The sequence below is a fragment of the Manis pentadactyla genome, chromosome 10 (genome assembly GCF_030020395.1).
Source record: "Manis pentadactyla isolate mManPen7 chromosome 10, mManPen7.hap1, whole genome shotgun sequence".
Lineage (NCBI taxonomy): Eukaryota > Metazoa > Chordata > Mammalia > Pholidota > Manidae > Manis > Manis pentadactyla.
Genome location: NC_080028.1, coordinates 89864985 through 89875328, shown reverse-complemented (window position 1 = coordinate 89875328; position 10344 = coordinate 89864985). Strand labels below are relative to the sequence as shown.

The window sequence follows — 10344 nt, the reverse complement described above, 5'->3', positions numbered from 1 at the left end:
CCTCTGGCACTGGGACATCAATCAGGCTGTCGCAAAGACAGCAAAGCTCAGCCCTCGCCTGCAGGGGCGACTGGCCCGGATCCGTGCTCTCCGTAACTGTGTTTTCCACATTCCCCAAGAATGAAATGAGTGGGTCATTTTGAGAGCCTTTTTCTGTCTGGGGTTTCTGTATCAAAAATCTCATGATTGAGCTGTTCAGCTGTAAATATTGACTGCTGAAGAGGCTGAGCCAGCATCACTGAAGCAGCCCACAGCAGAGTGAGTGTGTAGGTGTAGAATTTGTTTGAGAACTAATCTGTAATTATAAAGATGTTATTTTCCTCTTTGGTGGTGTATTGTTTCCTTTACTATTATGTTCTCATGAAATTGTTCCCCTTGTGGGAAGTGGTGAAACTGGAGAGAAATTCCTTCTCAGAGAGTTATTTTCATGTATTTTTCGGTAGGTTTCTGGGAATCCTTTTAACCCTGCTTTGGGATGCATGTGTTTATTTGTGTAAGAAGCTCCAGCAGATTTGGAAATCGGTAGATGTCAAGTATACTGGTAAATAATCAGCACCTCAAATAATATTTATTTGTACCTTGACTTCTTTTTCCTGCTTACACAAGGGCTGGATTTTTCAAAAGCAAGGACTACCTTCTCCTGAGAGCTCCTGTATCATAAAGTGGGCTCAGGAGCACCATTAAAGTTGCATTTCACTCAGGAAGAGAGAGCAAATGGCAGGGACCAAGCAAGGCATTTGTAATCCTGCATGGGTTTTAAAGTTTGCAAAGCACTTGGGAACTTACTCTTAATTCCCCATTGTTAATGAGAGAAAGTGGGTCTGGAAGATGTTTGCTGTGTGTGTACCTCCCAGCCTCAGCCCTTCCAGGTGCCTCGCAGGTGTCTGGGGACAGAGCAGTGACATGACTTGTTACTGTCCAGAATTTTAGGGACTTACCTACTCTGGTTTTTCCTTTGTCCCCTAGCCCAGTTTTGTCATTACTGCCATGAAAATCTAACAAAACTGTGGAAAACACATGGTGTCCCTTCAGAACTGTGGCTTCCAAGCGGCGGCTCACTTTATTGGTTGGCTGCTCCATTTTCATGTTCTCCCGAAGACACGGCAGACTCCTTTTATCTTTCCACAAATTGTACAACGGACAGATTCCTGAACACAACATGGATGGAAATTTGAGACTTGGAACATGCAAGAATGACAAGTTGTCAAGTTTCATAACTTCCCTTGCATTAATTATTCAAGATGACCACTTCATATTGTCCCTTTTTCCTAAGCTTTCACTGTTCCTTCACATATCTGCTTACTAACTGTTACACTAGCTAGATGCTGTAAGAAAGAAGGTCAAGGACAGCTGTTCCCTCAGAAATGCTGCCCTGGTTTAGTCTACTCTAGGAGGCTCTTTCTGACTAGTGGGTGTTGGTGTAATGCCCTGAAGGTTTCCTTGTATGATAATGTCATTAAGATTGGGTTCCAAATTCCCTTTTTTATATATATATATATACATATATATGATCTGCTCGGAGTCTGTCACCCATGCACTTATCTAAAATCAGCCTGACCTGATAGAAAAGCTGAAAGACACGTTATGGAGCTCCCAGCGAGTTAGGAACCGATTCAGGTCAGAAACAGATTTCAAACTTTTAATGAAATAGTCTACCTTGGGAACAAGACCCAAACTGGCCTGTGGGCTCTGAGAATATGCTGTCAGCTTGCAGACAAAACGTGCTGGAAAAGATAGCAGTCCCAACTCCCACCTCTACGTTTTTTTCATCTTTCTTCCCACTCAGTCTTCGGTTCTCTGGATATGCTGTGTGGTGGGTATCAGTCACCACTTGTCTGCTGCTTACACAATGCAGATGACTCACTGCTGCCCAAGTCGGGCCTTGAAGCCATATTGTAACAACAGAGCATAGAAGAAAGTCACCTCAAATTGGTCTTGGTCCCTGGCTAAGGGGATTAGCTACTGAGAGTACCTGAAAGGTCTCATCGGAACACTCACCCAGAACCCAGTTCCTTGGCCTGGATCTCAAGGACAGCGTAATGTCAGTGCCTTTTATGATCTAGAAAATGAGATACCTTTTTCCATTTACACCTGAGTCTTCCCACATAGAGTCTTCCCACCATGGAATCAGAAGCATACCTTGAGGTCCTGTAGGCTTTGCATCGCCCAGGAGCTTGTCACAAATGCTGAACCTCAAATCCATCCCCCCCTGATTTTTGGATCCAAATCTGAATTTTAACAAGATCCCCCAATGATTTGTGTGCTTTATGACAGGTTGGCTTCTCCTCTGGCTCAGGGGAAGTTTAGCAATCAAAGTGTTCATTCAGGAGTGCCCTTAGGATCAACACCTGTGAGAGGGAGGAGGCAAGGGCAGAGGCAGGTAGGCAGAGGGAAGAATCAAGCTGAAATACAGGCCCGGGGACAGGTGTCACTGACTGCGCAGGGAGCTCCAGAGCTAGACTGGCCTTTAGACCTGTGCCATGTTGGGCAGCAACGGTCAGGCCTTTATGTGCCTGCTGTCAGCACTCCTAGAAGCTGAGCCACGAGGTGGACAGGCCCACCACACACATGGAAGCAGTACTCAAGGCCAGGGGTTCTCAATACATGGTTCCAGACCAGTAGATGCAAATTCCTGAGCCCCACCCCAGACCTGCTGGATCAGAGGCTGTCTGGGCAGCACCCAGCAGCCTGTGTCTAAACAAGTTCTCCCAGTGACAGCTGCATGCTCAAGTTTGAGAACTGCTGCTCTAAGGCAGCCTTTTTTTGTTTGTTTTGTTTTTTAATAGAAGCTTTACTGAGAAGTGATCACATTCTATCTCAATAATAAAGTTCACCACTTAAAAGTGTACAGGTCAGTAATGTTTAGTGTACTCACAAGGTTGTACAACCATCACCACTAGTTTCAGATCATTTTCATCCCCTAGCAAGAAACCCTGTGCCCACTCATGGTTGCTCTCTGCACCCCCTCTCCCAAGTGTGGTAACCACCAATCTTTCTGTCTCCGTAGATTTGCCTATTCTAGACACTTCAGAGAAATGGAATCATACAATATGTGACCTTACATGGCTGTTTTCTTTCATTTAGCATAATGTCTTTGAGGTTCATTCATACTGCAGTGTTTATCAATCAGTACTTCATCTTTTTAAGTAGATAAATGATATTACATTGTATGGATATACCACATCTTATTTATTAGTTGACGAACATTTGTGTTGTTTCTGCTTTTTGGCTCTTGACTTGCAAAGAATGCTACTCTGAACACTCATGTACAAGTTGTTATGTGGACATATCTTTAAAGACCTAGGAGTAGAACTGCTTGGTGATGATAACTCTTTGTTGTGCTTTCAAAGAAAGTCCAGACTGTTTTCCAGAGTGGCTACCCCATTGTACGTTACCATCAGCAGTGGATCAGAGTTTCAGTTTCTCTGTGGCCTCTCCAACACTTGTTATTATCTGTCTTTTTAGTATAGTCATCCTAGTGAGAGTGAAGTAGTATCTCATTGTGGTTTTTTTCATGTTTCCCTAATGAAATACGATGTTGAGCATCTTTTTATGTGCTCACAGGTCATTTTTATATCAGCTTTGAAGAAATGTCTATTGAGGTCCTTTATAGGGCAACCCTTTACTTCTTAAGGAGTCCTTCAGGATGTGTGCTATTTGTCTAGTTCTGTGCAATTGCTTCAGGATTTCTAAAATAAGCCTAATACGTGGCATTTAACCCTGGAAAGTTCCAATGAGATGAGGGACAGTAAAAGAAGAGGACAAGAGAGCCCACTGTCAAGGGCTAAGCTGAAGAGATTCACATTCTACAACAATTTATGTGAAGATCTAGTTGTGGTTTTGTGGAAGCTAAGGACTGCTGGGAAGGTGAAGCATTGAGAAGACAAGGAAAGGGAAGAGAGTCCTCAGCCAGTCTGCCACACCGCACATGGTTTTATGGGTTGCCCACCCCTGTAAGAGGAACTCAAAGCCCAGACTTCTTTCAGGATTATGCTCCCTACCAGTTTCAGGAAGGTAAAGTGATTCTTCTCTTCTCTCATCTGGAAAAAGGCTACTTGTCTCCCCTATTTACCAACAGTTTTAAAGGCCAGTTATAATATTCTGTGAGTGCTTGAAGAATGTGATTCACTCTATATCACAGGAGAGAAAAAAAGTTTTTAGGTGTCCCTAAAGAGTCTCTGATTCCCTATTAGCATATCTCATGGTGGCAATGCCAGGACCCTCCCAAGCCCCTGGGACAGCCGCCTCTCTCAAGGTACCTGAGACTCTCAGATGAGCCCTCATGGCTTCCAGGCAGCTTGTCTTTACAATTGCAATACACCTTGAATGTGGAATATTTGAGCAACAGAATCTCAGAGCACAGGTGTTTAGAGCAAACCCTTTGTCATGCCTTCAGCCAGCACCTGTGCACCTGTGATGACAAGACCACTACCTCAGACGTGTGCCAGGCTGTGTCACTCACTAAGTACTCTCTCAGCCTGTGCAGGGAGGAAACCCAGGCTCCGAGACGGCACTTGATTAGTCACAGATTAAATGGTGGCATGACCAGGACTTGACACCTGGCCCATCAATCCCTGGCCCAGTATCCTTACTTTACAGGTTGCTAAGGATTAATGATGGGATGTTTTGGTTCTTGGTCTATAAATGGATCCTCTCCCAGGAGGCTCAGGGTCTCATGATACCAGGGATTCGTGTTTGTTTGGTGTTGGCACTGTGTGTGTTCCATTGTAGTAATATATTCCCCACGCTATGAGATCACCCTTGGTCTCATTGAAGGAAAGTGTTTCAACAGTATGCACTGAGGTTGAAACATTCGGGCTTTTCCTGAATGTGCGTCAATTCTCAGTTTTGTCCAGCAGCCCTTCAACTGGCTGGGTAATAATTAGAGTTATTTGCATTACCGTTTCTTGAACACAATCAACACAAAACTCTGGCACTGCAGAATTCAAAGAGTGATTTGTGTACTCAGTAGCCCACACATGAGACCATGACTTTCTTTCATCTGTCCCCAGCTGAACTCTCGCAAATGTGCCTTGTCTTATATAAGGATGTGTCCTAAAAAGCCACGTGTGGGCCAGGTTTGAGTCATTTGAACCCAAACTTAAATTCCCTAGGGGTGCATGTTTAAGAAAAGCAAAGCCTCTGTTAAAATACAGAACGGCATTGTGAAACAAATCATTCTACCTCTAAACATTCATTTTTTCTGTGAGTGAAAAATTTTACGTACTTCTTCCTTTAAAGCTAGTTCCAGCATTGCAGAGTGTGTCAACACTCTCGTCTTGTTTCTGGAGAACAGTCTCGAGCTTGTTCCTAGACACAGAGTGGAGGTAGAAGGATGGGCAAAAGTAGCGCTTTACCCATTTTCCCATTTTTTTCCTTTTTTTTAAGTGCTAAGCAGGCAGAAAAGATGAAATCTGCAAGTTTTTCGGTATTGTTTGGGGTCACGAGTTTTGCAACAAAAATTTCTTCATCTACACTCTTCCCAGGGTCTGTGTGCCAGGCATGCAGTCCAGTCCATCTTTGGCTCATGAACCTGACTGATTAAACTCTGTTAGAGCCACACCTTTGAAGAGGCTGTTCAGCCACATTCGCCCACCAGGGGAAGCGCTGCAGATTAGAAAATACAGACTGAAGGCTCCCGCAGCATCTCTGGGGGTGGTGCTTGGCCCTCTGTGGGGTGCACTCTGCCCTCTCGCTCCCCAGGACTGAGAGACGCTGTGTCAGTGGTTCGAGGGCGAATGCCTCCAGACTGGGAACCTGCTGTCATGGTATCTCAGCCACTGCCTTCCAGGTAACACACGGGCAAGGCCCTGGCCCTCTAGAGGGGGCCTGCAACTGTTGTTTTTCCTGCCACTGAAAGAGAAAGAGCAAGAAAGAAGACACTTTATTGTTAGGGAAATGATTTTCCCAATAGTTTAAATGGCTGCTTTCTTAATGAGGAAATATGCGTTTAATGATACCCAGCCTCCACACCCCCTGCCCACCCACCCCCTGTACCCCCCTGTACCTGTGTGCCTCTGAAGCAGGGAGAATAATAACTAGTACTTAGTGAGGCAGGTGTGTTAGTATATTTGGCATGTTCTCCCACAAAAACTCCATGGGAGAGGCATATGGGATCAGTGAGGTGACTTTGTCCAGGCAGGCCTGCTGTGCCACAGGGGCCACTGTGAGATGTGTAGCGTGTGTCTCAGAGTTCAGAAAGGCCCTCAGTAATTACCAGCTAAATAAATGAATGGCTGAACCTCTTGAGACAGTTTTGTTCCTCTTGACAGTCATTTTTGGTGGTGTTCCTCTGCACAGAATGACATTTATCACTTACATTTTATACTTGCACAGAATAAAACTTTGTGGATATTGCTCTGTCCATTTTCATTCTGTACCACAGGTGGTGATGGGCTCAGGTGGGACAGGCACCAAGGGCTAGCGCCACCAGGTGTGCCCTAGTGACCGGATGCTGTGGCCCCCCCCACTGCTCTGTGCAGCTGCACTCCTCTGGGTGATGTCAGGGCAGTTCTCTGGAGCGGGTGCACAGTCCAGTTGCTGTCATTTAAAGGCTCCTCCTGCTCTGAGTCTTCATTTTCAAAGCATGTAAAGACTTTAGCACAGTATTTTCCATTTTTCACTAACACTAAACTTATAGACAGCAATGTGTCTTCTTTAAAATGGCATAAAACAGCATTTGCCCTTGAGCTGTGCTCTGTTTGACAACCCTTGGAAATAACTGGGAAGTCATTGTCTGTTCTTGGTTCTTGACACTGGCTAACCACCTACTGCTAAATGAAATGAATTGAAATAATGACCTGGGAACTGGAATAGTATGGTATTGATGTTCACAAGCCAATAAGCCAACAGGTACTAGAATAGATGCCGTACACGGAAAATGCATTGAACAGCACAAACATTGTAATCAAGTCGTATTTACTTCCAGATACTCCTGGCACTGTGCCCTACAAGTAGTGGTTTGTTCTTGCTGTTCCTCTGCCCCTCTTTTCCTCCCTTCCTTGTTCTCCTTCATGTAAACATGAAAACTTGGATGGAAATCTACTTCATATACCATATCTAGACTATTTCTAATAAATAGTGGAAAATTAGTGTTTGTCTGAGGTCTGCTTTCTCATAAGAACTTACTGAGCACCAGGTAAGATTATCAGAAGAGGCAATTATACTATCTCCAGATCTTTAAAAGTGAGTCTCATCTAGATCTGATGGCTATAAGGGGTTCTACTTGAAGCCTATGGGATTAACTGTATTTAGGAGCTAGAGTCCCTGCCACTCCAGTCATCTCTGATTTTTAAAACAAAAATTACGTTTACAGCCTATGAATAATTATGTTTGTGATATGGTTCTTGATTTTGAAGCTTTATTCATATATTCAGTCAGCAAACATTTGCTGAGCCCCTTCTACATGCAGGCAGTATGTTAGGAACTGAGGGTATAGTAAGTGGTAAAGAAAATAGACACAGCTTTCTACCCTCACAAAGTTTATGTTCTGTAGTGCAATGTACATAAGCTTTTCAAAATCATCCATTTTTTTGTTGGACAACCTGTCATTCTTATGTATTTATACGGACATATTTTCCATTCTTGGTTAGGTCCAGGGGCCCCTCTGCAGGTGGCCTGCTTCTTAGAGCAAGAAAGTGCTGCTCTTAGCAGTGCTCCGTTGGGAGGCAGAGAGGGGTTACAGGGTTAGCATTCCCCTTAGTAGATGCGTGGAAGTAGCCCCAGATAAGAAGACCGTGGAGTGGAGTCAGTGAATCTTCAGTGCTGACAGAATGCTCTTTTTAAAAAATATGTATGTCTCTGTGTTGGCTGTATGATCGGTTGAAGCCTGTGAGCAAAATCTGTTGAGAGAAGCCTATGGGGAAAAGGAGCCTGTGGAGGTGTATGATGGGAGGATACAGAGCAGTGGGGTAGGAAGCAGGGAGGTGCCAGGCTTGGACAAGCTGAGAACAAACAAGATGCATATCAATCCCTTTACCAGAGACTTGTATTTAGAAAACAAAGGAAATATCTGAAGGAAATCTGTTTATGCATCATGGAAGTAAATTGTAGGAGGTCTGCTGCTGTCTGCATTCACTTAAAGTTAAGTCAGTCCCTTCACGGAAGGAATTCTGCATGTGAAATGTTGGTGATCAGTGTGTTAATGCTAAAAAACTAAAAATCTTTATTTGTACAAACAGGACTTCCATGAAGACTTGAGTGAGAACTTGTACATGCGCCCCAAGCACCATACAGGGGGTGCCTGTCTCACTGAACCCTTGCCAACCTGGAGCACTTTCACCTTTGTCAGCTATTCTTTGACAGTTTGACAGACAAAGCTAGTGTCCTGTTCTTTTGTCTTGGAGGTTTTTAAATGCCACTTCCCATAGCATGGAAATGATTCTCTGAGTCTATAATGCCTCCTCTAGAAGAATACACCCCATTTTCTAGTTTCTTATTGGGATAACTTCTCCAAAGGGACCTCCCCTACTTAGGAAAAACAAGGTCAGTAAATGCATCCCTAGGTGGGATAGCCTGATGAAAGGGAGGCCTATCTCAGAGCTTCCCTGCCCCACCTCTCGGGTTGTATGTGGGGTGGGGGAACCCTGGCGTGGGTCCCAGTGGGGGTGGTTAGACAGTTCCCTGGTATATTGTTTCATGGAAAAAGTAGACATGGATAAGAAGGCTAGTTGATGTCTAATATCCATTCTCCCTCTGTTCCTCATTAATGCAAATAGTGATTTTTAGTCAGGCAAATGGTCCAACCACATAGAGTAACAACTACATTTCATAGCCTCCCTTGCAGCAAGGTGCTGCTGTATAACTAAATTCTGGCCACTGGGTATTAACGGAAGAGTGAAGCGCTGCCTGTAGGGTAGATCCTTAAAGGGCTAGGACATGCCCACTTAGAATGTGGACATAAGGTTGGGGCTGTAGCCTGTCATGGGCCACGATGTGACTTTGGGGATAGAAGGCAATAAAGGCAGAAATAACAGTGTATCTAGAAAGACCCTGTATCCCTGACATTAGAGAGCGCCATACCAGCCCTAGACTGCCTACCTTGGGACATTGACTTGAGAGAGAGAATTCTTGTTTAAGCCACTATTATTTTAGGTTGTCTGTCTCCTGAAACCAAATTTAATCCTAACCGACCCAGTGGGGAAATGGCTCTAAAAGGAGCTATCATTCACTTTCCTGGGTCTCTAATATTTGGAAGTCATTTCTTGTATTTTAAGTCTTTTTGTTAGAATTACAGTCACAATGGATGACGATCTGTACTTAATTGTGAAGTATAGAAAAGTACTACAGGAGCACAAAGGAATACAAATCTCATACTGACTCATTGGAATGTACTCTAGCATTTACCAAAATTCCACTCAAGATCTTTTGCATAATAAAAAAAAAGTAATTACTAATTAGTCTGTCGTGTGGGCAACCAAACCATCCTCATATAGTGACTTCTGTGATGTACTGAGATCACATTCATTAAAGCAATAATATTTTCTACAAAGGAAGCCTTACAAATGGGCTTTCTTTCAGGATTTCTCTGAATATACAGATAATAAATTTAAACTATATGTGTGTGTGCATATATGTGTGTGTGCGTGCATGCATTTTTATAAATAGATAGATGATGATAGATAGATAGATAGATAGGTTGTTACACTTAAAGTAGCAGAAAATATTTGCTCTTGACTGTAGTAAGGGGACAGATGACCCCAAGTTATTAGCTGCTAACAGGCCTTTGTAATTTTGGGTAAATGGGAAAAGTACCATAGGCTTCTTAATTATACACAGAATACATAATTAGAAAATTTCTGTGTTCCGACCATCTCAGCATCAGAATTGACTGTGCAGTTGTCTACTAATTATGTTTTTAGCGGATACAAAATATTGGAAGGAATCGCCAGGCTTCGGTAGTAAAGGGAGCCCCTGTAAGAAGAGCTGCCTGCTGCATCTGACATCTTGAACTGTGGTTGCTCAGACCCCTGGTGCAGGAAGAGGAATGGTCAGCAGAATGGGATTTTAGATGTAGAAATCAGCTCTTCTGAGTCTTAGAGTCAGAGTATTTCACTGCTGGATGTGAATCTTGGAGATAATTAGCACTGCCCTCTAAGTTGGGGAAAGAGGCCCAAGGGATCTAACAAGACCTTGCCAAGGTCACATAGATCTGGAGCAGCACAGGCTGGAACCCAGACTTCAGTTCACTCCCCATTACTCTTGCCGACATACAACATGCCCTTCTGTTTCGAGGACTGGCAAATATCATACTTGCCAATGTATCTGCCTTCATTTTTGTTTAAGAGGTTAAAAACAAACACAGTGAAACGGTGTCCTAAAGAAACCTTTCCAAGTAGGTCAGGA

At 43.7% G+C, this 10344-nt stretch overlaps 1 protein-coding gene across 4 annotated transcripts in view; it reads left to right on the top strand.

Annotated features, from left to right (window-relative positions):
* AUTS2 (activator of transcription and developmental regulator AUTS2) overlaps positions 1-10344 on the top strand; it is a 1225237-nt gene that overhangs the window by 1060601 nt on the left and 154292 nt on the right. The window lies entirely within an intron of this gene.